We start from the raw sequence: 27,581 nt of genomic DNA on the forward strand, positions 1-27,581 counted from the left end.
ATTTAAAAATGAGTGACATTAAAATTAAAATAAATTGAATATAAGTAAACTAAAATATTCTATATGTATTATAATTTGCACTTTTATTGATAAGAAGCATGGCTGCCTGGTGGTCATGCTAGTGTCATTACTACTTTTAGGTAAGGGGTTCGAACCCCAGTCATAACATTTTGGATTTTTCCAAAATCAAAGCATGACACTTGGCAGCGCAGGAGCATATGGAGCACGGTGGAGTTGCGGAACGCTGGTGCGCTGTAGGTTTTCCTTCAATTGCGACCGACCAAAGCTCACCGGTTTTTGCCGGTTTAGTACGGGTTTGACCGGTTCGTTTCGGTTCTCTACCTTAAGCGGTTGGAAGTTTAGACTGAACCGGTGTTAGGTCGGATTTTGATAACTATGATTATAATTCTTCTGCTATCATATGTACACCTTTTATTTTAGAGGTCATAATACCTCGCCACCTCTGTTTTACATTCTAGGTGTAATGCTCTGTGTGGTAGGGTATTACACAATTCGCCCCTGGTTGATTTTATGTCACTTATCAATCCAATTTCAAAACTTAAGAATTATGAGAATCAATTTTCAAGCTTAATTCAATTAATCAACTTTTTCAAGAGGTTAAGAGAATTCAAATAAGAGAAGAATTTTTTTTCAACATATTCAAACTCTTTAAGATGAAGAACGAAAACCTTTTCTTAAGAAGAAATCAATTGCATAAATTAAAAGTAGAGAAGCTAATGTATTAAACCATGGAATTAACAGAACTCCTAATCTTAACCGTGAAGAATTAAAAACTCATGTTCTTCAGAGAATCCTTAAGAAATTAAAACTACAAATTTTTTTTTAAGAAGAGAGCCGCCCCCTGGAAGAGAGTCTTCCTTCTCTTTAAATACTAACCTAAAAAAAAGCTACAATTCAAATTCAAATTTCAAAATAGAATCCAAACTAACTTAATAAATTCAAATACAAATCTTCATCAATCTAAAATCAAGGAGAATCAAATCTAGGAGTTATTTCATTTGATTCTGGAAAGTTACTGGGCATCACTGGCATGTTGGAGGTTATTTGACGTGTAACGCGTGCTCCGAGCGTGAAACACTTCATGGTAAATTTTTGCACTCTCGCTTACGCATGAGGGATCCGTACGTGGAACCTTCGATTTTTCCATAGTTGTGCGTACGCATGAGCTATGCGTACGCATGACCTTGCTGCACTCCCAGGAAGTTTTGTTTGAGCTGCTCCTTGCTCCCTCTTGCTTTGCTACTTGATTTTCTCATTTTTAAAACCCTGTATTTTTCCTTGAAAACACTTAGAGAAATGTTTAGTAGCACTGATAGTTGATTCTAATAGGATTGGGAGAGAATTATGTATTTAAACTTAATAAAACATAAAGAAAACATAAGAAAAACATAGTAAAAACTACTAAAGATACGGATGCATTAATCTACAAGAATTAAAAATAGGCCTCAATATCTAGATGATTTTCAGTGTATGCAGACCTCCATTTCCAGCACTGCTGACTCTAATATTAAGCGATATCCTACTTGCATCTTTGTAAACTATGACAAGTTTAGCAGTGACCACAGAACATTTTCGATCGCAATATCCAATATCAAAGAACCACAATCTTATGAGCAAGAAATTATGCATGATTGATGGAAAGAGGCAATCCAAATCAAACTTGATGCATTGGAGGAAAATAAGACTTGGCAACTGACTAAACTTTCACCCAAAAAAAAAAGCGATCGGCTGCAAGTGGGTATTCAAAACAAAGTTCAAAGCGGATGGCACCATTGAAAGGCACAAGGCCCAACTTGTAGCTAAAAATTTTATTCAAGTTCAAGGCTCCCATTATTTTGACACTTTCAGCCCCGTGATTAAGATGACCACATTGCGTATCATGTTAGCTTTGGCAACTAAGAAGCATTAGCACGTTCCCCAACTAGATGTTAATACTGCATTTCTACATGATGATTTACTAGAGGATGTTTACATAAAACCCCCACCAGGCCTTTAAGCCCCATGGCATAGTTGGAAACTTGAGAATTTTCTTTATGGATTTAAGCAGGCATTAAGGCAATGGAATTCCAAATTATGTACTATACTCCTCAGTTCAGGTTACCGGCAATTAAAGGTTGACCATTCGTTGTTTACCAAGAATTCAGGTTCTAGCTTTACATCAATATTGGTGTACGTTGATGATTTGATATTGGCTAGGAATGATATGCAAGAGATCGAATTTGTGAAGAAGTTACTAGATGAAAAGTTCAAAATTAAGGATATTGAAAAACTAAGTTCTTTTTGGGGTCAGAGGTGGCTCGAAACAACCAAGGAATTTCATTGTATCAGCAAAAATACACTTTAGATTTATTAAAGGAGTATGGATTACTAGATGCAAGACCTGCTACCACTCCCATGAACTACACATCAACACTCTCAAAGTCATTAGGGATTCCTTTGGATGATCTCCAACCTTATCGAAGATAAATTGGCCGAATCATATATCTCATAAACACTAGGCCTGGGATTTGCTTCGATGTTAACAAATTTAATCAATACCTAGATCTTGTGCAATGGATGCTTATTTTAAGGCTACTCTATACATCTTTCGATACCTCAAACAAGCTCCGGCCAAAGGAGTTTTCTTCCCAGCTCAATCAAATTCTGAACTCACAGGTTATTCAGATTTGGGATGTGTCCAAATTCAAGAAGATCCATGACAAGTTACTGCTTCTTCCTTGGATTAGCCCTAATCTCTTGGAAAAGCAAAAAGTAAACTATTGTTTCATGCTCCTCCGCAGAGGCAAATTATCTAGCTCTGGAGGCAGTCATTCGTGAAGGTTTGTGAGTGACTTATATCCTCAATGATTTCAAAATTCAACGAGAAAAACTAATCACTTTGTATTGTGACAACCAAGCAGCCCTCCATATTGCTGCAAATCCAGTTTTCCACAAAAGAACCAAATACATAGACATTGATTGTCATGTAATTGGTGACAAGAGTCAAGAAGGTATCCTTAAACTTCTACCAATATCTTCAACAAATGAAACTGTCGATATACTTACTAAATCACTTGCTCTAGGACATTTTTCAACTTTTCATTCCAAGCTTGGCTTAATAGATTTTTACACGCTAAGCTTGAGGGGGATGTTGGAAAATAGAAGTGTTAGCTCCTTGATAATACAACAGAATTCAGTTAGCAAACTAAGTCACTTGTATTTGTTAGTCAATTAGAGAAATTAGCTTAGTTTTTTTTTGAACAAGAGAGCTCAACATAATACAGTGGAGCAGCAACCAAATAAAACTGCAACCATAGTCATAAAAGGAAAATAAAAGAAGCGAAAGGAAACTTTTCCTGATGTCATCTCCGGCATTGCCATCAACAACAAAAGGAATCCAAACTACTCCACTCTCTATAGCTACTCAAAGATCTTTGAAACACCTCTTCTGCACCACCTTCCTTGTTGTTAAAAATCCGCCCGTTCCTCTCTAACCAGATATTCCAAATAACCACAAAGAAGCATATCATCCACTTGTTACACTCCTCCTTCTTATTAACAGCACCTGTTCAACTCTCAAAATGTTCTTTTAGTGAGCCCGGAATAGACCACAATCTCCCAAAATCAGAAAGTCAATAACACCACACCTGCCAAGTAAACTCACAGCCCAGAAACAAGTGGTGAATATGTTTAACGTCTTTTTTACATAATACACAAATGTTGTCACCATGACTAATAATTCCAAATCTAAAAAGTCTCTCTTTAGTATTTACTCTTCCTACCAAAGCAAACCAAATAAATAACTCCACACGTGGTGGAACCAAACGTTTCCAGATGGTTCAGGTGAAACTGTAGCTGGTGATATCCTCCGAAAGAGTATCTGACTGCACCACCTACACAAAAGAGTTGGTTGAAAAAAATCATGCCTTGTCAAACTTCCAAACAACCCTGCCTTGCTTATCACATGCTAGTTTTACAGGGCGTAAAGATTCATGCAAAAGATCCACTAATTCCAACTCCCACTGATATAAGTCTCGCCTTCACTAGAAGTTCCAAATCCACTCTAACCCATCCCAAAACCCACAATCCCCTATGACAGATCCTTTTTGGTTTGAAATAGAGAAAAGTCTCGAAAATTTCATCTTGAGCGAACCACCTTGTAGCTAGACATCTTCCCAGAATCTAGTCCTCCTTCCATCACCCACCTCCATAGACAACCCAGCAATTATCTTATCTCTTACATTGCTATCCTTGAAGTGCAACTGACAGATATCCTTCCATGGCCTCCCTCTAGTAGGTAGTGACTGAGCTGATAACATCACATTGGGATCCAAGTCATAGCAAGAGCATACAACCTTCTTCCATAAAGTACACTCCTCCTTCGAAAAGCACCACCACCACTTGAAAAGGAGGGGCAGTGTTTCTAATTACAACATCACCTACCTCTAGTCCACCCTCCTTTCTAGGGGTTTGAACCACTTCCCACTTAACTAGCGCTATACCATTCCTATCTTCCTCCTTGCTCCATAGAAATCTTCTCTGCAACGATATCAACTTTTCTGTCACAGTCTTCGGCATCTTGTACAGGCTCAAGTAGTACACAGGCAAACCATTCAATACAAACTTAATAAGGACTAGCTTACCCGCTTTATTTAGCACCTTTGCCTTCCACAAACTGAGCTTCTCCTCTACCTTATCAATTATTGGTTTCCAAGTCCTAACCAGCCTTGGGTTTGCTCCTAGAAAAATACCAAGATATCTGACTAGAAGGTTATCCTTTTTACATCCCAATAAGTTGCACATGTTGTCAGACCACTGCTGTTCATAGTTGATTAGGATTAAACTTGATTTATCGAAGTTAATAATTAACCTCGACATTACCTCAAAAAACCTTCGCAATCTAGCATAGTTTCTGATGGTTTCTACCTCTGGTGGGCAGAATAATATAGTGTCATCTGCAAACTGGAGGTGTGACAACTCTATATTTTTCTTACCAACCAGCAGCGGCAAAATACGCCTGTTCCTAACTGCCTCCCCTATCATCCTATGCAGAACATCAACAATCAGAACAAACAAGAAAGGAGATAGTGGGTTACCTTGTCTCAAGCCCCTCTCCATCTTGAACGGTTTTGATGGCGATCCTTTTATCAGTTTTGACATAGATGCTGTACCAACACACTCCCTAACTCATTCTCTCCATCTCCAACTGAATCCCATCTTCTGCAGCACAACATCCACAAAGTTCCATTTTTTCCGATCATAAGCCTTCTGAAAGTCTAATTTAATGATTGCCACTTTCTTCTTCCTCATCTTCAACCATTGCACTGTTTCACATGCTATAAGTGCCCCGTCGTAGATTTTTCGACCCTTCACAAATGCGGTTTGAGTCTCTCTAACTAGGCCTGCATCACTGATCTCATCCTTCTAACCATCACCTTGGATATAACTTTGTATATGCAGCCTACCATGCTGATCAGGCAGAGGTCTTTGATCTCCTTGACTCCAGTATACTTCGGTGCAAGGACCACCCAAGTAATATTGGAGTCTGAAGGTTGATCTCCTTGTATATTAGCTTAGTAATGTAGAATAGATGGTTAGTTATACAATGCAGATAATTAGCTATTAGTTAAGTTTATTATGATTTGTATATAAAAAAAGTTTGTATCTGATATAAGTGTGATTCATTATTCTAATAAATGAGAATTAATCTAAGAAGCTCTCAAAACTCTACTTTTGCAATCTCCTTGCTCTCATCAAATCATCATTAAGTTCTTTCTCTACTTCCGAAGATAAAATTTCAATACTCAATAAATTAGAACAAATATTTTATAATTATATTATGTGTATACAAAAAATTAGTCACTAAATTAATTACATGTATAAAATATATGTTAAAATATAAAAATATATATTAAAAATAAATTAATATATATTAAAAATAAATTAATAATATATATTTATATATAAATATATTGTGTTTGATTTGGTGGAAATTGTTTTGTGTCTTCATAATTTTTTTTTTTATATTCTAACTTTCTATCGGTTAAAATACCAATTTTCGCAAAACTAAAATGAAACATAAGCTTTAAGGTACTACAAGATACTACCGAATCCTAAAGCACCTTAATAGTAATTTTTTTATTCTCTACGTTATTTTTTAATATGATAGGTCAATAACTAATTCGTCGCAAAATTGAGTTTTATTTGAGAAACGGTCACTCGTCAATAAATTGCTACATATATAAAATAAAATTTGAACTCCTAATATTTATTTAAGCGAACGAGTAAATTGACCACTCGACTAATTTAAATTAGTTAATACCCAATATTATTTTTGTTTCTAGCATTTCAAGGACTCAACATCAATTCTGTTTTATTTTAACTTAGTACACATATCATGACCTATTCCAAAATTTATGTTTCCCCCAAAAGAAAGTGTGATGTATTTTATAATTTGTGTCAACATCATACCCATTTTCGTTTCTCACTTGCATTTGATTCCAAACTCAAGTGGTATCCTTGAGAGACAATTATTAAAAGCATATCGAGGGACATCACCAACCAAAATGAGGTGAAAATTCAGGAATATGAGACGCGTTTGCTTCTGTCCCCACCTACCAATCTATTTATAAAGATTTTATTTTAATTTATAAGGGTGACATTTTCTACCATGGTGAAGTAAACCCTTTCTGGTCAAACGAATCATAAGATGGGTTTTACAAGAAAAAGCAATTTGACAAACGGAAATAGAATTTTTGTTTTTCAAACTTATTAAGTCCTATTAATGACAAAAAAACCATATCAGTCCTAATAAGTATTTATCTTTATTATTCATTTATTTTTGGTATTCCTTAACACTAATTTTCTTCCAAAAATAAAAAATAATCAGCAAAGGTGGTAGACCGGTAGCATATGTACAATTTTTTTAATTTAATTTTATTTCTACAAGTCAAATTGATCTTGATTTAGCTCCACATTAACTAGATTAAATAATTATTAGAGAATTAATTTAATCTAAAAAATATTGTAATTGGGCTTATTGTGCCTCTTGGGCTTAAGCACTTGTCAATTTTTTACGTTTTAGTCAAGAGATACTAGTCAATTATAAAAATATATAAAACACAGCATAATTATATAAATGCACAATATCTCACATTTTGGTTACGGAGAGATTTCAAAAAATAAAAGATCTCGAATACTTAGATTCTGTCTCACAAGAGCTAAATAAATACTGAATACTCAATATACGTGTAAAATTCGATATACACACAATTTTAATTGGCATCTCAGTCATTCAGATGTGTATATAATTGAATTGATGTTATGTTTGTTTGATTTTTAGTTTTTTATTTCATCTAATTTAATTTAAATAATTTTAAATTTTAAATTATAAAAATATTTAATTTAAAATTAGATGATTATAATTTAAATTAATAATTTAATTTAATTCAATAAAAATAAATATACTTGTATTGTTGTACTAAGAGAATAAAAAAAATTTTTGTAAATATAGCTAAATTATTTGTTCAAGAGATGTATTAAAAATTGGACAAGACAATGATCAACGATTATGAAAAGTCAAATGTCTTATTATTTACAATATACATTGAAAACTCTCATTAATCAAAATAAATTAAATAGGCATCACTTTCTTAGTATTTATTTTATATTTATTTTATTTTAGTTTATTTTGTTTGTTTTAGGTCTAGTTATGATTTGACCCATTTTTATTTTAATGAACTTATGAATTAGGATTTTAAACTTAAAAGGTATAAAATTTTTCTAAAAGTTGGTAGCCACTTTTTTTTTTTCTTTAATTTTTGATGAATGAAAATTTCTTAAATTTTTTTGAGAAATTTAGATGTGAACAAATGAAATAAAGTAATTTCCTTAATTATTGCATCAGAAAATCAAATTGAAGTAAAAGAATACTTTTCTTTGATTTTCTATCTTACTCTAGACTCCCTCTCATATCAATTAAAGTCCGAGAATTTGAGATCTGTTCATTTTCTAAAATCTTCTGTATGTAACATATTGTGTATTTACGTAATTATGCTGTATTTTATGTATTTTTATAAATTTTTTATTTATTTAATTTAAATAAAAAATCCTAATTTTAATTTATAATTTTTGTTATAATAAATAAAATTTTTGGATTTAAATTTTATATTGTACATACAATAAATTTATTAATCAATAACAAACTATTAATTACTACTAGAATATTAATTCCTATCTACAATTGCTTATGCGATTATGTTCTTAATTTATATGCCACGCTCAGAATTAAATCTTCATCCACGAGTCGAGTCCTCAAACGGTAAATATGGTATGTAACACTAAGACTTAAATTAAAGACGGTACCGTTTCAATTCATCATAAACTTATATCCTGATATTTCAAATTCGAATTATTACTCAAATTCGTCTTTAAAATTTGTCTCAAATTTTAAATAGGCTTTTAAAATTTTAATTATCTCAACTTAACTCCTAAATTTTTAACTTGTAATTTATATTAACCTTTCAAATAATTTTTTTTTTCAATTTCGTTAGGTAATTACCAGAGGTTTAACTAATTTCTATCAATTTTTTAATAGACTGGATCTTAAAGTCTATCTTTGTAACACCCTACCATACAGAGCCTTATGCTTAAGTCATAATTCAGAGATGGCAAGGTATTACGACCTCTAAAATAAAAATTTAGTACGCATAGTAGTATGAATGATTAATTATAACTAGGAGCCTTTGTAGAAAAAGGGGTAAACAAAAACCGCAACTCAAAAGCGCAACACTCCGATCGATAACGTAACGAACGAGGATAACCAACGCGAGATTATATATATACAAAGGAGTGTCAAAAACAGGAATATCAAGGCTCAAGATCCGGATGCGAAGATAACCGGTCCGAGCATAGCAATATATACATATGATAAAATAAAGAAGACCCCAAGGAAACCCAAAGGGACACAAATACATAAAACCTATTCTCCAAAATCTCCCATAAGAGGAGTCATCACAGTTTGTATTATTTAATGGAGATAAAAGTATCTAAGCACAACATATAAACCAAAAACGTAATCCCCAAGAACAAGGAATCTTCGCAATCTAGAAGTCTCCAGCATGCCTCAGCGGGACACCTCACGCCCTGCATCTGAAAACCACAAAATCCGCATGGGTGAGAACCAAAGGTCCCCAGCATGGTAACAGCTTCCACATATATAATACATAATAATGGAGGAAAGCCGAAGGCAATCCTAGAACTTCCTCCAGATAATATCAAAGCTTATAAACAAGCTAAACCGTATAAGGGCATCTGACTAAAGATTCTTCAGTCTAACTAATACTTCCCTTTCTAATTCCTTCAAACCTCCCAACCACCAGCAGGAGTATATTATAGCAAACACAATTATATCAGACAAAGAATATCAAATAGGAGCAAGTAAGACATTTAGACAATTAGCAAGTTATATGCAGTCAAATAGGCAATCTCAAACAATTCACATAGTATGCATATGATGAATGCCTGTTCCTAGTGGCCGATGATATCATCTTGTCGGTTATAGAGCCAACCCGACAAGTCCTGGTCGCTAACCATTGGACTGTCCCTCTGTCGTGCATCCCCAAACTCGAGTTATACTCGTATAAACGTGATCATAAACATGATCCATATCCTTCACCCTCACTGGTGAATATTTACGGGGGTTCGAGCTCATCCGGGCCTTTCACAGTGCCCGGCCACACTTACGACATAGGGTTAACAGAGCTTCGAGTCTCGACCTGGAGCACGTGGTGGCTAGCCACTGCTACTTCCCAAGGAAACTCGTACTCAGATAGTGGAAGTGCAAATCACAATTATCAATAATTCAGCATCAACATGCATGAATTCTCATCCATGGATCAACATCCATATCAGCCATTCCGGATCACGGTTCAATCCAGAACCAGCCAATATTCATAGCATACACAGCTATTCCGGCTCACAGTTAAATCCATAACCAGCCATTTCATTAACAATTACAGCCTTCCGGCCCATGGCATAACAAACACTTCCACCACCATCCTCCGCATCTCACATAATCATCTTGATCCTCATTGATCATACATTTTTCCCTTGCCTCACTCGCAAGTTATCACATTCACTAGCCCCTTTCTAATAGCTAGGCATATTATGATGATTTAAGACATGAATGGTGAGATCGGAGGCTTAGAAGTATGAGATTTGGCTTTTAAAACTCAAAAATCAACCTTGGGATGAAAACAGGGCCACGCGTACGCGCACTCCACGCGCACGCGTGGATGGCCTCAAAAACTCCTCGGCGTGCAAGCGTCGTGCACGCTAACGCGTGGATTCCAAACTTGCCCATCGACGCGCACGCGTCAACCACGCGTACGCGCGGGTGTTCTCGTGCCCCAGGCACAACACCGGCACAGTTCTGGCATAACTCTCGGGAAAATGGCTGGGCATTGGGTGCAGCATAATCGGCGCGCCCGCGCACATCACGCGTACGCGTGGATTGCACTTCACGGAAGATTGGCGCGTACGCGCCAGGTGCGCCCACGCGCAAGGGGTCATTCTGCTAAAAATTTTCTAAGTCAAAAGCTGCAGAATTTCACAGATTTAAACCCCAATCTTCCAACGGACATAACTTCCTCATTTTAAATCGTTTTTCACCCGTTCTTCGAACGGCATGGACATCCCGGATCCAATTTCATTTCTAAACAGATTTGATACAAAACGGAGATCCGTAGTCCAAGTTATGTCCCGTCAAAGTATGCCCAAAAACCATATTTTCATACAAAACACAATATGCCATTTTCAAAACAAACCATTTTCAACTCTTTTCAAAATCGATCAAAACATGCCAATTTCATCCCTTTTCTTTGAAATCAATCAAAATGTATCAAATTCAACATCAAGCCTCCTCAACTCACACATTGACACATTACCACAATATACCAGATCACTAACTCATCATTTTAGCCCACTTCACCCAAGTGGCTCAACTCAAACATATTGACATATCATATACTATTCCTCATGCCAATTTTCAACAACACCAATTCCAATAAATCATTAGTGTACACAATCAATATCATACTCACCGTCAACATGGTTCAACCCTCAATTCAACCATAACCAATCATCAAGCATATATCACAACATGCATATTTCTCATACATCATACCACCAAGGCATTCAATAATTATCATCACATATATGACCACATCATATATCTCAATCATTTAACAACATCAACCATTCAATGCCTATCTTAGGGCCTCTAGCCTAAGTATTCCCTACCACATTACATATTAGATACGGGAAACCGAAACCATACCTTAGCCGAATTTCCTAAGCTCCACCGGAACACTTCTAAACCACTTATCCTCAAGCTCACAAGGCCTCAACACCTCCAAGAACAGATTTCCCACCACAAAATCCCTTTTTCAAGCTTTTCAAAATCACCAATCAAGCTCCAACATTCACATATACACAACCTAAGCCACAATCATCATACCCATACACAACATCTCAAAACCCAAGCATCATAAAACAACAAAATACACTAGGGTTGAGAATCTTACCACACCCAAGGTCCAAGGAGACAAGATTAACCTTCTCCTTCAAGAGAGTTTGGTCCTATAACATCAAAGAACCCAAAATCTCAACATTTCACCCATGAAACTCGAAAATAAGGGCTGAGATTTCGAACAGCAACACGTGGCTTACCTCAAGATTGGTTGTATGAGTTTTGTAGAGCTCTCCGCGGTGAACGCGTGTCCGCAAACGGGGCGGCAATCGGAGCTCTAGATCAAAAGTTATGGTGATTTGAAGATCAACCAAGGGAGAGAACTTGAAAGAGTGTTCTTCCTCCCTTTCTTTCTAATTTCAGCTTGTGTGCAACAAATGAGGAGAGAGAGTGCTGAAAACTAGGGTTTTGGTTAAGTTATGTTGGGCCAAGGGCCCACTTTGGGTCCAATTGGCCCGGTTTGGCCCGTTCGGTCCAATCTTGGTCCGAATTCTATAAAATTGGTACCAAAATTCTCGTCTCAGTCTCCTCTATCACATTTAGCCATAAAAATCACATTTTAGGCTTTCTAGAATAAGTTCTCATTTACGGGTTAATTAGCCGTTAATTAACCGGGTTTTACATCCTACCCACCTAATTGGAAATTTTGCCCACAAAATTCAAATGCAATTACCTGAGAATAAATGCGGATAGTCCGATCGCATCTCCGACTCAAGTTCCCAAGTGTGTTCCTCAACACCGCCTCGACTCCATGCCACTTTGACTAGTGAAACATCTTTTCCACGCAACCGTTTGATACTAGTATCATCAATTCTGACCGGAGTCACTGGAAGCGTCAAATCTTCCCTCAACTGAACCGATTCAGGTTCCAACACATGACTAGCATCAGGAGTGTACTTCCGAAGCTGCGACACGTGAAACACGTCGTGCAGGTTCGAAAGTTGAGGTGGTAGAGCCATCCGATACGCCACCGGTCCAATCCTCTCTAGGATCTGAAATGGACCAATGTATCGAGGATTCAACTTCTTTGCTTTAATCGCCCTACCTACTCCCGTGGTCGGAGTAACCTTAAGGAAAACATGGTCTCCTTCCTCAAATTCTAAGGGCTTTCGCCTCTGATCGGCGTAACTCTTTTGACGACTCTGCGCCGTAAGCATCCTATCACGGATTTTCTTGACTTGTTCAGTAGTCTCAGCTATCATTTCTGGCCCCAACAAGCTTTTCTCTCCAGCTTCATACCAACATAGCGGAGATTGGCATTTTCTCCCATACAAGGCCTCATACGGAGCCATTCCGATGCTCGCATGATAACTATTATTGTATGCAAACTCCACTAATGGCATATACCGATCCCAACTCGCCGGTTGGTCCAAAACACAAGCTCTCAACATATCCTCTAGTGTTTGGATCGTCCTCTCAGATTGTCCATCTGTTTGAGGATGGTAAGCCGTGCTCAAGCTTAATCGGGTTCCAAAAGCTTTCTGAAATGCACCCCAAAACCTTGAAGTGAAACGAGGATCTCTATCAGAGATTATAGTAGCAGGTACACCATGAAGTCTCACAATCTCCTTTATGTATAACCGTGCTAGCTCCTCAAGGGTGTAAGTCATACGAATGGGCAAAAAGTGAGCTGACTTCGTCAATCGGTCCACAATCACCCAAATAGCATCAAAACCAGCCCTAGTCCTTGGCAATCCCGACACAAAGTCCATTGCAATACTTTCCCACTTCCATTGTGGAATCTCTAAAGGTTGCAACATACCGGCGGGCTTTTGATGTTCAATCTTTACCTTTTGACAAGTTAAGCACTTTGAAACATATTCCGCCACATCATTCTTCATACCCGGCCACCAAAACATCGCCTTTAAATCATGGTACATCTTAGTACTTCCCGGGTGAATGGAGAATCCGCTTTTGTGTGCCTCCTTTAAAATATCTTGCCTTAAAGTGCCAACATCCGGCACAATGATCCTACCCTTGAACCTCCATAACCCATCTTTCTCTTTCGACACTCTCCACTTCCACCGCCGGTGCTCAATAGCATAACGCTTCACGCTTCATTTTGATGAGCCTTTAGGAGTTCGGTCTTAAAATCACTTGAGATCTCTAATCGGCTCAAACACAAGGTTCCGGATACTTCTCGAGCACCAATTTTCAGACTCTCAAATCCCTTGAGCAACTTCTCCTCTTGAAGCATCATCCAAGCCGCATATAACGACTTCCGACTTAACGCATCCGCCACTACGTTCGCCTTTCCCGGATGGTAATGCAACTCAAAGTCGTAGTCTTTCAACAATTCCATCCACCTTCTCTGCCTCATATTAAGCTCTTTCTGATCAAAGAGATACTTCAAGCTCTTATGATCAGAGAAGACTTGGAACTTAACCCCATATAGATAATGCCTCCACACCTTCAAGGCAAATACAACCGCAGCGAGTTCCAAATCGTGCGTAGGGTAACTAACTTCATGAGGTCTCAACTGTCGTGAGGCATACGCCACCACATTACGATGCTGCATCAGCACGCACCCTAAACCCTTTAATGAGGCATCACAATACACCTCAAATGGCTCATTCGGCTCGGGTAACACTAACACAGGTGCAGTAGTCAACTTTTTCTTCAATGTCTGAAAGCTCTCCTCGCACTCAGGAGTCCAAACAAACGGAGTGTCTTTGCGGGTTAACTTTGTCAATGGCAAAGCTATCTGTGAAAAACCCTTGATAAACCTTCGGTAATAGCCAGCTAGACCCAGAAAACTCCTTATCTCTGTTATGGTGGTTGGTTGTTTCCAGTCTATCACCGCCTCCACCTTAGTTGGATCTACTGCTATCCCCTTCTTACTCACCACATGGCCCAAAAACTTCACCTCACTCTTCCAAAACTCACACTTAGACAGTTTTGCATAAAGTTTCTTCTCCTTTAGAATCTGCAATACGGTCCTCAAGTGTTCCGCATGCTCTTCTTCAGTCTTGGAGTAAATTAGTATGTCATCAATGAAGACAACAACGAATTTATCCAGAAACGGACGGAAGACTCTATTCATGTAATCCATGAACACCGCAGGAGCGTTCGTCAACCCAAAAGACATCACAGTGTACTCGTAATGACCATAACGAGTCCTGAAAGCGGTCTTAGGGATATCCTCGCCCCTCACCCTTATCTGGTGATAACCGGATCGCAAGTCAATCTTAGAGAAAACTCCAGCTCCTTGTAACTGATCCATGAGATCATCAATTCTCGGCAATGGGTACTTATTCTTTATTGTAACCTTGTTCAACTGCCTGTAATCCACACAGAGCCGCATGCTCCCATCTTTCTTCTTCACCAATAACACTGGAGCACCCCATGGAGAAACACTTGGTCGTATAAAATTCTTTCCCAACAAATCCTCTAACTGAGACTTTAGCTCGTTCATCTCTAACGGTGACATCCTGTAAGGAGCACTTGAGATTGGTCCCGCCCCGGGCACCAACTCAATAGCAAACTCAACCTCTCGGTTAGGTGGAAACTCATCAATATCATCGGGAAACACTTCCGGAAACTCACACACAACCGGAATCTGCTCCAACCTTTGATCATCACCTGAAACACCCGCTGTTAACAACATGATACCCTGACATTCGGTTCCGGAACAATTCACCATCATCGAATTCAAGTAATAATTATTCACCACGACCGGCCCTTCTGTATCTTCCGGCATAAAATACACCGACTTTGTAGAACAATCTAGCAGAACATGGTTCTTAGATAACCAATCCAATCCCAAGATAAGATCAAGACCAATCATCGGCAAGCAGACTAAATTATGAACAAAATCACGCTGCTTGAACCTAAAGGAAACTTCCGGGCATCCTAGCCTAGTTACCGTGGCTTCATGGGTAGCATTGTACACTCTTAGATCATAACCTAATGTTACAATCTTCAACCCTAACTCATGGGCTTTCTCAAATGCAATGAATGAATGTGATGCTCCCGAATCAAATAAAGCATTTAAAGTTTGACCAGCTAATTCACAGTTACCTCGAATGAGTGTCTCAGATCCCTCAGCTCCTACAGCCGAAGTGGTGAACACCCGACCAGACTGTTGTGCCTTCCCAGCACCTTGTTTCTGCCTCTCCAGACAATTGGCGGCTTTATGCCCCGCTTTTCCACAATTGTAGCACAAACCCCATCCGGCCTTGCATGGTGCTCCCGGATGGTGACTCCCACACCTAGTGCAAGCTTGATCATTCTGAGGCTGTTTCCCAAACTTCTTTCCTTGGGAGTTGTTGTTGTTGTTGGGCCTCCTGAAGGAGCCTCCCCTCTTGAAAGGCGGACCTCTAGGTGCAAAGCTCTTCCCTCGGTTCTGTGGGAATGATCCTTTGTGACTCCCCTTCTCAGCGGTTGCCCTTTTTACACACTCTTCAGCAACGCTACACTTGTTCACCAACTCGGAGAAAGTCCTAATCTCCATTGGTCCCACTGAACTGAAGATATCACTCCGGAGTCCTCCTTCATACTTAACACACTTCCATTCCTCATATTCCACCGGAGTCCCTTGGCACATACGAGAGAACCTGAACAGCTCCTCAAACTTGTCAGTATACTCTGATATGGACATAGCACCCTGCTTCAGCTGTAACAATTCAAGTTCCTTAGCCGTCCTAGCAGAAGTCGGAAAGTACTTCTTATAGAACTCTTCTTGGAAGACATTCCAAGTGATATAGTCATCACCCTGCTGCAGAAGACGTCGGATACCTTGCCACCAATGCGACGCTTCACCGACAAGCATATAGGTAGCAAACTCGACACGCTGTCCTTCAGGCACCACTTGCGCTTGCAACGCTCGCTCTATAGCCTGAAACCATGTATCAGCCTCAGTCGGACTAGTAGTTCCCTTGAACTTAGGTGGATTAACCTTCAAAAAGTTTGCCAGTGTCATCGGGCCTTGAACTCCACCTCCATCATTACCATGGTTGTTCATCTGTTGACCAAGAGCCTCAGCAGTGGCTTGCATAGCAGCAGCCATGTTCTCCAAAGCAGTCATGAAGTTCACCGGGTCATTAGGGTTATTCTCCGGTGCACGAGCATTCGTACGACCTCTCGCACTACCTCTACCGCGTCCACGAGGCGCCATCTGGTTCCTATACATACCAAACAATCGATATTAAGTTGATCAGTCTCAATATCGGAAGTCTAGTACTTCAAAGTCCCAAATGCATGCTCATGAACGTTTATGCCAATTATATCAAGTAGATATACTAATAGCACATAACACACACACAGAGAATGTACAGAAGCATAGTCAGTCCATCCCTCAGGCTCTACAGGAACGAACTGCTCTGATACCATAATGTAACACCCTACCATACAGAGCCTTATGCTTAAGTCATAATTCAGAGATGGCAAGGTATTACGACCTCTAAAATAAAAATTTAGTACGCATAGTAGTATGAATGATTAATTATAACTAGGAGCCTTTGTAGAAAAAGGGGTAAACAAAAACCACAACTCAAAAGCGCAACACTCCGATCGATAACGTAACGAACGAGGATAACCAACGCGAGATTATATATATACAAAGGAGTGTCAAAAACAGGAATATCAAGGCTCAAGATCCGGATGCGAAGATAACCGGTCCGAGCATAGCAATATATACATATGATAAAATAAAGAAGACCCCAAGGAAACCCAAAGGGACACAAATACATAAAACCTATTCTCCAAAATCTCCCATAAGAGGAGTCATCACAGTTTGTATTATTTAATGGAGATAAAAGTATCTAAGCACAACATATAAACCAAAAACGTAATCCCCAAGAACAAGGAATCTTCGCAATCTAGAAGTCTCCAGCATGCCTCAGCGGGACACCTCACGCCCTGCATCTGAAAACCACAAAATCCGCATGGGTGAGAACCAAAGGTCCCCAGCATGGTAACAGCTTCCACATATAATACATAATAATGGAGGAAAGCCGAAGGCAATCCTAGAACTTCCTCCAGATAATATTAAAGCTTATAAACAAGCTAAACCGTATAAGGGCATCTGACTAAAGATTCTTCAGTCTAACTAATACTTCCCTTTCCAATTCCTTCAAACCTCCCAACCACCAGCAGGAGTATATTATAGCAAACACAATTATATCAGACAAAGAATATCAAATAGGAGCAAGTAAGACATTTAGACAATTAGCAAGTTATATGCAGTCAAATAGGCAATCTCAAACAATTCACATAGTATGCATATGATGAATGCCTGTTCCTAGTGGCCGATGATATCATCTTGTCGGTTATAGAGCCAACCCGACAAGTCCTGGTCGCTAACCATTGGACTGTCCCTCTGTCGTGCATCCCCAAACTCGAGTTATACTCGTATAAACGTGATCATAAACATGATCCATATCCTTCACCCTCACTGGTGAATATTTACGGGGGTTCGAGCTCATCCGGGCCTTTCACAGTGCCCGGCCACACTTACGACATAGGGTTAACAGAGCTTCGAGTCTCGACCTGGAGCACGTGGTGGCTAGCCACTGCTACTTCCCAAGGAAACTCGTACTCAGATAGTGGAAGTGCAAATCACAATTATCAATAATTCAGCATCAACATGCATGAATTCTCATCCATGGATCAACATCCATATCAGCCATTCCGGATCACGGTTCAATCCAGAACCAGCCAATATTCATAGCATACACAGCTATTCCGGCTCACGGTTAAATCCATAACCAGCCATTTCATTAACAATTACAGCCTTCCGGCCCATGGCATAACAAACACTTCCACCACCATCCTCCGCATCTCACATAATCATCTTGATCCTCATTGATCATACATTTTTCCCTTGCCTCACTCGCAAGTTATCACATTCACTAGCCCCTTTCTAATAGCTAGGCATATTATGATGATTTAAGACATGAATGGTGAGATCGGAGGCTTAGAAGTATGAGATTTGGCTTTTAAAACTCAAAAATCAACCTTGGGATGAAAACAGGGCCACGCGTACGCGCACTCCACGCGCACGCGTGGATGGCATCAAAAACTCCTCGGCGCGCAAGCGTCGTGCACGCTAACGCGTGGATTCCAAACTTGCCCATCGACGCGCACGCGTCAACCACGCGTACGCGCGGGTGTTCTCGTGCCCCAGGCACAACACCGGCACAGTTCTGGCATAACTCTCGGGAAAATGGCTGGGCATTGGGTGCAGCACAATCGGCGCGCCCGCGCACATCACGCGTACGCGTGGATTGCACTTCACGGAAGATTGGCGCGTACGCGCCAGGTGCGCCCACGCGCAAGGGGTCATTCTGCTAAAAATTTTCTAAGTCAAAAGCTGCAGAATTTCACAGATTTAAACCCCAATCTTCCAACGGACATAACTTCCTCATTTTAAATCGTTTTTCACCCGTTCTTCGAACGGCATGGACATCCCGGATCCAATTTCATTTCTAAACAGATTTGATACAAAACGGAGATCCGTAGTCCAAGTTATGTCCCGTCAAAATATGCCCAAAAACCATATTTTCATACAAAACACAATATGCCATTTTCAAAACAAACCATTTTCAACTCTTTTCAAAATCGATCAAAACATGCCAATTTCATCCCTTTTCTTTGAAATCAATCAAAATGTATCAAATTCAACATCAAGCCTCCTCAACTCACACATTGACACATTACCACAATATACCAGATCACTAACTCATCATTTTAGCCCACTTCACCCAAGTGGCTCAACTCAAACATATTGACATATCATATACTATTCCTCATGCCAATTTTCAACAACACCAATTCCAATAAATCATTAGTGTACACAATCAATATCATACTCACCGTCAACATGGTTCAACCCCCAATTCAACCATAACCAATCATCAAGCATATATCACAACATGCATATTTCTCATACATCATACCACCAAGGCATTCAATAATTATCATCACATATATGACCACATCATATATCTCAATCATTTAACAACATCAACCATTCAATGCCTATCTTAGGGCCTCTAGCCTAAGTATTCCCTACCACATTACATATTAGATACGGGAAACCGAAATCATACCTTAGCCGAATTTCCCAAGCTCCACCGGAACACTTCTAAACCACTTATCCTCAAGCTCACAAGGCCTCAACACCTCCAAGAACAGATTTCCCACCACAAAATCCCTTTTTCAAGCTTTTCAAAATCACCAATCAAGCTCCAACATTCACATATACACAACCTAAGCCACAATCATCATACCCATACACAACATCTCAAAACCCAAGCATCATAAAACAACAAAATATACTAGGGTTGAGAATCTTACCACACCCAAGGTCCAAGGAGACAAGATTAACCTTCTCCTTCAAGAGAGTTTGGTCCTATAACATCAAAGAACCCAAAATCTCAACATTTCACCCATGAAACTCGAAAATAAGGGCTGAGATTTCGAACAGCAACACGTGGCTTACCTCAAGATTGGTTGTATGGGTTTTGTAGAGCTCTCCGCGGTGAACGCGTGGCCGCAAACGGGGCGGCAATCGGAGCTCTAGATCAAAAGTTATGGTGATTTGAAGATCAACCAAGGGAGAGAACTTGAAAGAGTGTTCTTCCTCCCTTTCTTTCTAATTTCAGCTTGTGTGCAACAAATGAGGAGAGAGAGTGCTGAAAACTAGGGTTTTGGTTAAGTTATGTTGGGCCAAGGGCCCACTTTGGGTCCAATTGGCCCGGTTTGGCCCGTTCGGTCCAATCTTGGTCCGAATTCTATAAAATTGGTACCAAAATTCTCGTCTCAGTCTCCTCTATCACATTTAGCCATAAAAATCACATTTTAGACTTTCTAGAATAAGTTCTCATTTACGGGTTAATTAGCCGTTAATTAACCGGGTTTTACAATCTTAACAAAAATAAATTAATATAAGTAAATATTTCTTCTACTAAGTATTAGAATATTTCTTTTTCATACTAATTAAATGGATGTCTTTTATGTATTTTTTGAATTTTTTGTGTTACAGATGTGAATGTCTCTATTTCTTTAAAAATTGCATAATTTTTTTAAAATTCTATAGATATCTGATTGTTTTTGCCAAAATATAACTGGACATTTTTTCTGTTAAGCATTAGAATTTTTTTTTTCATGTGAAATAGATATTTTTTTATATATTTCTGCAATTGTTCAAGAACAACCCGTGCTCCACCACTCCTACTTACTTCAACAACTTCTAAAGTTGAACCAGATTGTACTTCCAGCAGAACTGCACCATCTCCATCGGCATTGCAAGGTCACTACCGCTGAGCCTTGACGTGAGCTTCGTTTCATCGACCATCACAACAAACTTGTCGGAGGCGGCTTCCACCATCTTCTCACAAAGAAGAGCGTCACTGCGTCTTTTACAAGGTTGAGGTCGAGTCCACCTCATCGGTGCTGTCGATGACGAGATCGAGGCGGAGATTGTCGTCAAAAACAGAGAGTGGGATTCCGAGGGAGCATGCCTGCTCCTCAGTGCGCATGGAGGTAAGGACGGCGATGATGTTGGAGAGTTGATCGGTGGAGAGAAGATGACCAAGCTTGGCAATGACGAAGGCGGCGATAGAGCCGGTGCCGAGGCCGAGGACCATGCCGGGCTTGACGTACTTGACGGCCTTGTCGGCGGTGAGTTTCTTGAGGTCGTCTTGAGTGAGGGCAGGGGCAGAAAGAACCTGTCGGTGAGAGAGAGGGATCTGTGTGTATTGTTGTGCGTAGGTTAATGTGGGAGAGAAGAGAAATAATTTTATATTTTTTAATTAGGTTTATTTAATCAGTTTCTAATTATTTAATTTTTAATTTAAAAAATTTAAAATTAATTATTAAATGAAGTTGTTTAAAAAATTAGCTTGTTTATGTTGTCTATCTATACTTTTCTTTTCTCTTAACGTTGTGCTGACATAGTATAAATGCATGATGATATAAATAGTCAGTATCACATATTAGCAGAACAATATTCGATCATATAGAATAAAGAGATAATATATTTATTAATAGCACGTAACATACTAACATGGTTGATAATATCACGTATCATTACACGATTTATTCACGTGTTACTGCCTTGTTATTATTCTAAATTATTTAAATTAATTTTTAAATTTTTGCTTATGATTCATTTTAACTTCTAAAATTAAAGAACACAAATTAAATTAGTTCCTAAAATAATTATTTTTATTTTTATTTTATAAATTTAAAATTATTAATATCTTTTAAATCTTTTAATTTCTCATTTTTTTCATATACAAATTAAATAAATTTTCTGTTATATAATATAAAAAACTATTTCAAGAAATTTAAAATATAAAATTAGGAGTTGACGATGAAAGACGATTTAATATTTCTTTGTTTTGTTTGTTTGTTTCCTTACTGGATTAAACCATTAATCGTTTTTCAATTCTAACAATATATATGATTTATGACGAGGGTTTGATTTTGTTAATGAATTTGAAAAAAAAAAGGTAGAAATGGAGAAAAATAAAAAGTTATTAAATATTTATATAAAAGGTAAATTTAATATATTCTCTATATATTTTCAAACAAATTATTTTGTAATAATTTTCATATAAATATTCTTTTTTATTTATTAATTAGTGTTAATAGTGATAGACATAAGTAAGACCAAAAATAAAAAATATATATTTTAGTCAATCATATATTTATTTTACTGAAATAATATAATTATGTGTTATAAAATTTATTAATATTAAATTATTATAAAAAAATATATGATTAAAATAAGAAATTAAAAAATATTTATAAGAAGTTTTATATTTTTGCAATATGCAAAAATTATAAAAGAAATTAACGGTTTCAAACAATATAAATAATTTTGAATTTATAAAATTAAAATGAGAGAAATTATTTTAAAGACTAAAATGAGATATGAGTAAAAATTCAGGAGTTAATTTGAATAATTTAAAAAGACTATAACATACCAATAGTATGTGAACAAATCATATTATTATGTGTGACATATAACTCATAAGTGATATTATAATCTATGTTAGCATGTTACATGTCACTAATGGATATATTATCCTTTGATTTCACATGTTATTTTGACAAGTGGCGTTGATTGTTTATAGCAACACAGCGTTAATGAAAATTATTTGAGAGCTGATGTGAGTTATGAAGTAAAAATTCGAGAATCAAATTAAGACAATTAAAATTTTAAGAATCAATTTAAAATTTAAATCAAATTTTAAGAATCAATTTGAGTATTAATTCTCTAATCTGAATATTTAAATTCCATTCTTAAATTTGGAACTTTAAAGAGTGATTCAACAATAATACATTGACATCCAAAAATTATTGTGTACAAACTATAACTTTAGCCTTTTAAATAAATGACAATAGGTAAAATTTGATACGATTTATTTAAATTTTACCTAAAATTGAACAATTTAGTCCATTTTTTTAAATTATTTTTTATTTTAATTTTTTTTAAAAAATAAAAATAAAAGAATAATTTTATAATTTTTAATATTAACAAATTAAAAGTTTATCCCAAAAGACGCAGCAGAACATGTGGAACTTGTTGGTGAAGTAATAAAGTTGCAACTTGAGATGTAATGAAGCAACTAACTTTGCGTCATCTCTTTTAGTGACATGATGGATGAACTCTTATGAGTACTTGGTGTCATTCATTGAAGTTGCACTGTTACAACTGCATAAATAGCCCTATTACATTAACCCATATGTAAAAATCACAATAAGACATTGGAAGAATTTTAAGTGTATTGAAAATAATAGTGTTTTAATTATTTTAACTGTTGATCTAAATTATAAAAAAAATATATAATATATATTAATTAAAATCAACAGTTAAAATAATTAGAATACTGATGTTCTTTAGTACACTTAAAATTTTTTCTAATTACACATATTTTCCTTTTTTTCCCCTTCAGTTTGACAAGATTGTAGATGACCCTCATGCAAAGTGATTAGATTGGTGATGTTGAAAATCAAATACATATTAAATATATAACAATTCATTAACCAAAATTATACTGGTTTATGAAACCTGCTCTAGTATTGAGATATTTATAAAACCACTACACATAATTGAGGTTGATTAACATTTAAGATATTTATTAAATTATGTAAAAATGTTTATAAAACATTTTTTTATGACATAACTTATTCAAAAGTATTAAAAAGATTATTTGTGTTTATCACAATTCTTGTCTTTGTCTCATTTAGATTAAGTTCTAACAAACTATTGAAAAAAAAAAAGGTTTTTCAATATACTTCTTAGATAATAATAGTAAAGAATTCTAAAACAACATATTATAACGAGCGATCTTGTCATTTCTTTTTAATGAAATATGATTCTTCATTTAAAATTGATAGCCCTCCAATCATATTCTTCAAGCTACATGGTAGACCACCACCCCTTGAATAAATAAAAAATCTATTCGTACTTTATTGGAGTGTGTGTGAATACCTTGGTTCTCTTTTATTTATTTATTTTTTCTGAAAAAATAGAAACAGAAAAAAAAAAATTTGAGAACTTTGTTTAGTATGAAATTTGGTGTTTATATAGTAAATTTTAGGACCTATCATAAATTAAATAGAGGCAAATTAAGAGTAAATAAAAATGAAAATTCTACCATAATATTGGATACAAGTTGTCATTCCTATATAAGCTCAGTTTGTCCAAATCATCATCATAAACATCTTTTCGCCAATTTTCCCAATTTCACACTAAATAATAATAATAATAATAATAATAATAATAATAATAATAATATAATAATATAATAATAATAATAATAATAAGATGTATGTTATGGTGTCTATATATATTGTTTAATTTATTAAATAAAGATAAAAATTAATATTTAAATTAAAAAATATAAAATAAATAATTTTTTTAATATTTAAAATTTATCATAAAAAGCAAGTTCAACAATTTTAACATCAAAATTATAGACACCACAGAATTTGTCTATATATATATATATATATATATATATATATATATAACTGTTGCTGGGAAATTAAATATGACCCAGCAATATGATGTTAGTTTGTTATTCAATTAATGACTGTTGTGATATGAAATATCATCAGAATAATATAACTTGCAAGCTAGATTCCCTAGCATAGCAATAGCATCGTAGCCAAGCAACTGATGAAGAAGAAAATTATTGGTGACAACAACTACTATAACTATGGGGTTTTAAAAAGGTGTTGTTAAAATTAAAATAATATTATCCTTTTTATTATTTAGCAATATCTTTTAAAAAGTGTTGTTAAAAAAATATTACTAAAATGTGAAAAGAAGTGTGATTTTAATTTTAATAATATTTACATAATCACCGCAGTTACCATAATCTTAGACGTACTAGAATTCACCAATTTAAAATAAGATCTCCACTATTTTACTATACTATATGGACCTTGAACTTAAGAAATCTCGACAAGAAATATGATATGTTTCGAATAGTGTTTTAGAGATTAATTGTTGGCTTTTGGCAAATGGATACTCCTAGTATCCCTGAAAAAAGGACTTCAAATAAATGAAATTCGATGTAATCATGAGACCTAGCAGACAGAGTAGTTTGTTTGGGTTGCTTAGATATCATGTCTCTTATTCTCCCCTTGGAGTTGCACTTGAATACTGTGTTTAAGAAAGAGACGAACAAGAGTCATTGTATCATGGTTGTAACGTGAAACAAAATAGTAAAGATGAAAACTTCTTCAACGTCAGTTAAACAGTTCGTGATGGTGAACCAATACAGTATGGGAGAGCAATGTGGTGAATATTTTCGGTTCCCACGTTCTCTCTCTTACGGAAAATACAAGATTTTTCCATCTTCGAAACAGAAAATATTATATATGTCTTAATCTACACAACCAAACAAGTTTTTATCTCAACTATCTCTATCTTTATCAAGGTTCTGAAAACCGGTTCGAACCGGACGGTCGAACCGGTTGAACCGCGAACCGCTATCAATTACGGTTCGGACAGAAGGCAAAACCGGCAAATTTGAAAACCGTCGTTGGATCGTTGAACCGGCCGGGAACCGGTCGGTCGTACCGAACCGTGACCCGACCGGTTTTTTAATCTTACCAAAAACGCTGCGTTTCGCTGTGCAGGATGGCAACCCTAAGTTCCCTAACCCCCTTCCTTCTAGTCTCCAGCCTCCACAACGCGAAGCAGCAGTCCAGAGTCCAGATTCTCTCAACCTCATCGAAGCCGCTGGCGCATGTCCGTCCAGCCACCGCCGTTTGAGCTTCGAAAATCGAAGCCACCGTCGCCGGTCTCACCTCTTGCCTCCGTCGTGCAGTCACTTCCCGCCGATGGCAGCTCTATTCCACACGACCACGTCGGCCACCTTCCCCGAATCAAGAATCATTCGTGCATCGTGCACCCCCATTAGCCCCTTCTGAAGAAAATCAAAGAGAACCCTAGCCCTAGGATCCTTGCCGCCGCCGTCCCCAGGTTCTCGGCGCCTCCACTTCTTCTTCTTCTCGCTGTTCGGAACCCAGGTAGCTTGGTTCGTCATCCCCATCTTCCCTGTCTTCTCTGTTCGTGGCTTGGAGCAGCTCGCCGTTGGGTCGCCGCTTGCTGTCGCCTTGCCTATTGTCGTCGTCTCGTCGGTTTCCATCCGTGTCTCCGTCGAAGGTTAGTGATGGATCTGTTTAATTTTGCTTCTGGTCACCGATGGCTCTGTTAGTCTGTTTAATTTTGCTTCGCATTCGCTCCTTCCTTTTAATTTTGCCATTGCCATGGTTAGTGGTTACTGATGAGTGATGAGTGATGGCTCTGTTTAATTTTGCTTCTGGTTACTGATGGGTCTGTTTAATTTTGCTTCGATCGGCTCCTTCCTTTTAATTTTGTTCTGTTTACTGATGAGTGATGGCTCTGTTTAATTTCTGAATGCTTGGTTCTTCTTGTTCTTTTAATTTCTGGAATTTTTGTTCAAATTTTTGTGTAATGTTTTATAATGTTGCTGCTTGTAATTATTGGTTGCTGGGTGCAGGTTTAGAGTCATCACTGTTTTGGAATGTTTATGTACTAATGTTTATTGCTATTTTGTCATTGTTGGTTGCTGGTTGCTAGTTGGAGGTTTAGTGTGATTATTGGTTAATATTTTGTAATGTTTGTTGCTGAATGCTGATTGTTGAGTTTAGATATGGTCTTGTTGCTGAATGCTGTTTGTGCTGAATGCTAAATGTTTGTTGCTGAATGCTGTTACTATTTTAATTTCGTGAATAATTTATTAATTTTATTGTTCTTAACTTCTGTTCTTGTTAAAAAAATTTGCAATTGGTGATCTTTTGATTTATTGTATGTCTCATGTTTTTAATTTCACTTTGCTTCTAGGCTTTGAAATCAGGTTATGATAACTGTGATGCAATTATTTAGTTGGATAACTGATGTAATTATTGAGTTCTAAGAGATTGAGTTTTTCTATTCTATTATTAGTAAGACATGGATAGCTTAGTATTTTCTATTTCTTTCCCTTACTTCTGAAGTTCATTGTTTCAAAGGTTCAGTATTGGCTTCAACTTTCAAATAGGAATTGGGAGCTGGTGAAGATAATAACATCTTCTGGAACTGAGTCTGTTGTTTCACTGCCTGATAGAAAAGTAAGATATGATCTAGAATTACCACAGTACACAGTGATGTTTGTTCTATCTAGCTGGACTCACTGAGACAACTGAAAAATATTCTTTTAATTTAACCTTGTTAATCATATCTTGTAAAATTCAGACAAAAGCAGGGCCTATTTTGGTTGCCATAAATCCCTTCAAGAAAGTTTCTTTGTATGGTAATGATTATATTGAAGCCTACAAGCGTAAGAATTAAAAGGGCCTGTTTTGTTTTACTTTTTGACTTAGCTACATTAAGGCAATATTCTCTGTCTTTAACTTGTGCACTGCAATTCAATTCAACTATTTTTAATGAAAGTATAATTATGTTAATTGCCAATATATTTGCTGTAAGTATTTGAGTATTTTGATGATTAATTACATTTAGTTGGTGATATGTTATATAGGGTTTTAAATTTGAAAGATACCTTAGGATGTTTATTTATAA

At 36.8% G+C, this 27,581-nt stretch overlaps 1 pseudogene; it reads right to left on the minus strand.

The window, feature by feature from the left end:
• Positions 1-20,723: 20,723 nt before the first annotated feature.
• On the minus strand, positions 20,724-25,728 carry LOC130949111 (probable ribose-5-phosphate isomerase 3, chloroplastic; annotated as a pseudogene).
• Positions 25,729-27,581: the final 1,853 nt, after the last annotated feature.

Source organism: Arachis stenosperma, chromosome 9 (assembly GCF_014773155.1).
Source record: "Arachis stenosperma cultivar V10309 chromosome 9, arast.V10309.gnm1.PFL2, whole genome shotgun sequence".
NCBI classification, from domain to species: domain Eukaryota; kingdom Viridiplantae; phylum Streptophyta; class Magnoliopsida; order Fabales; family Fabaceae; genus Arachis; species Arachis stenosperma.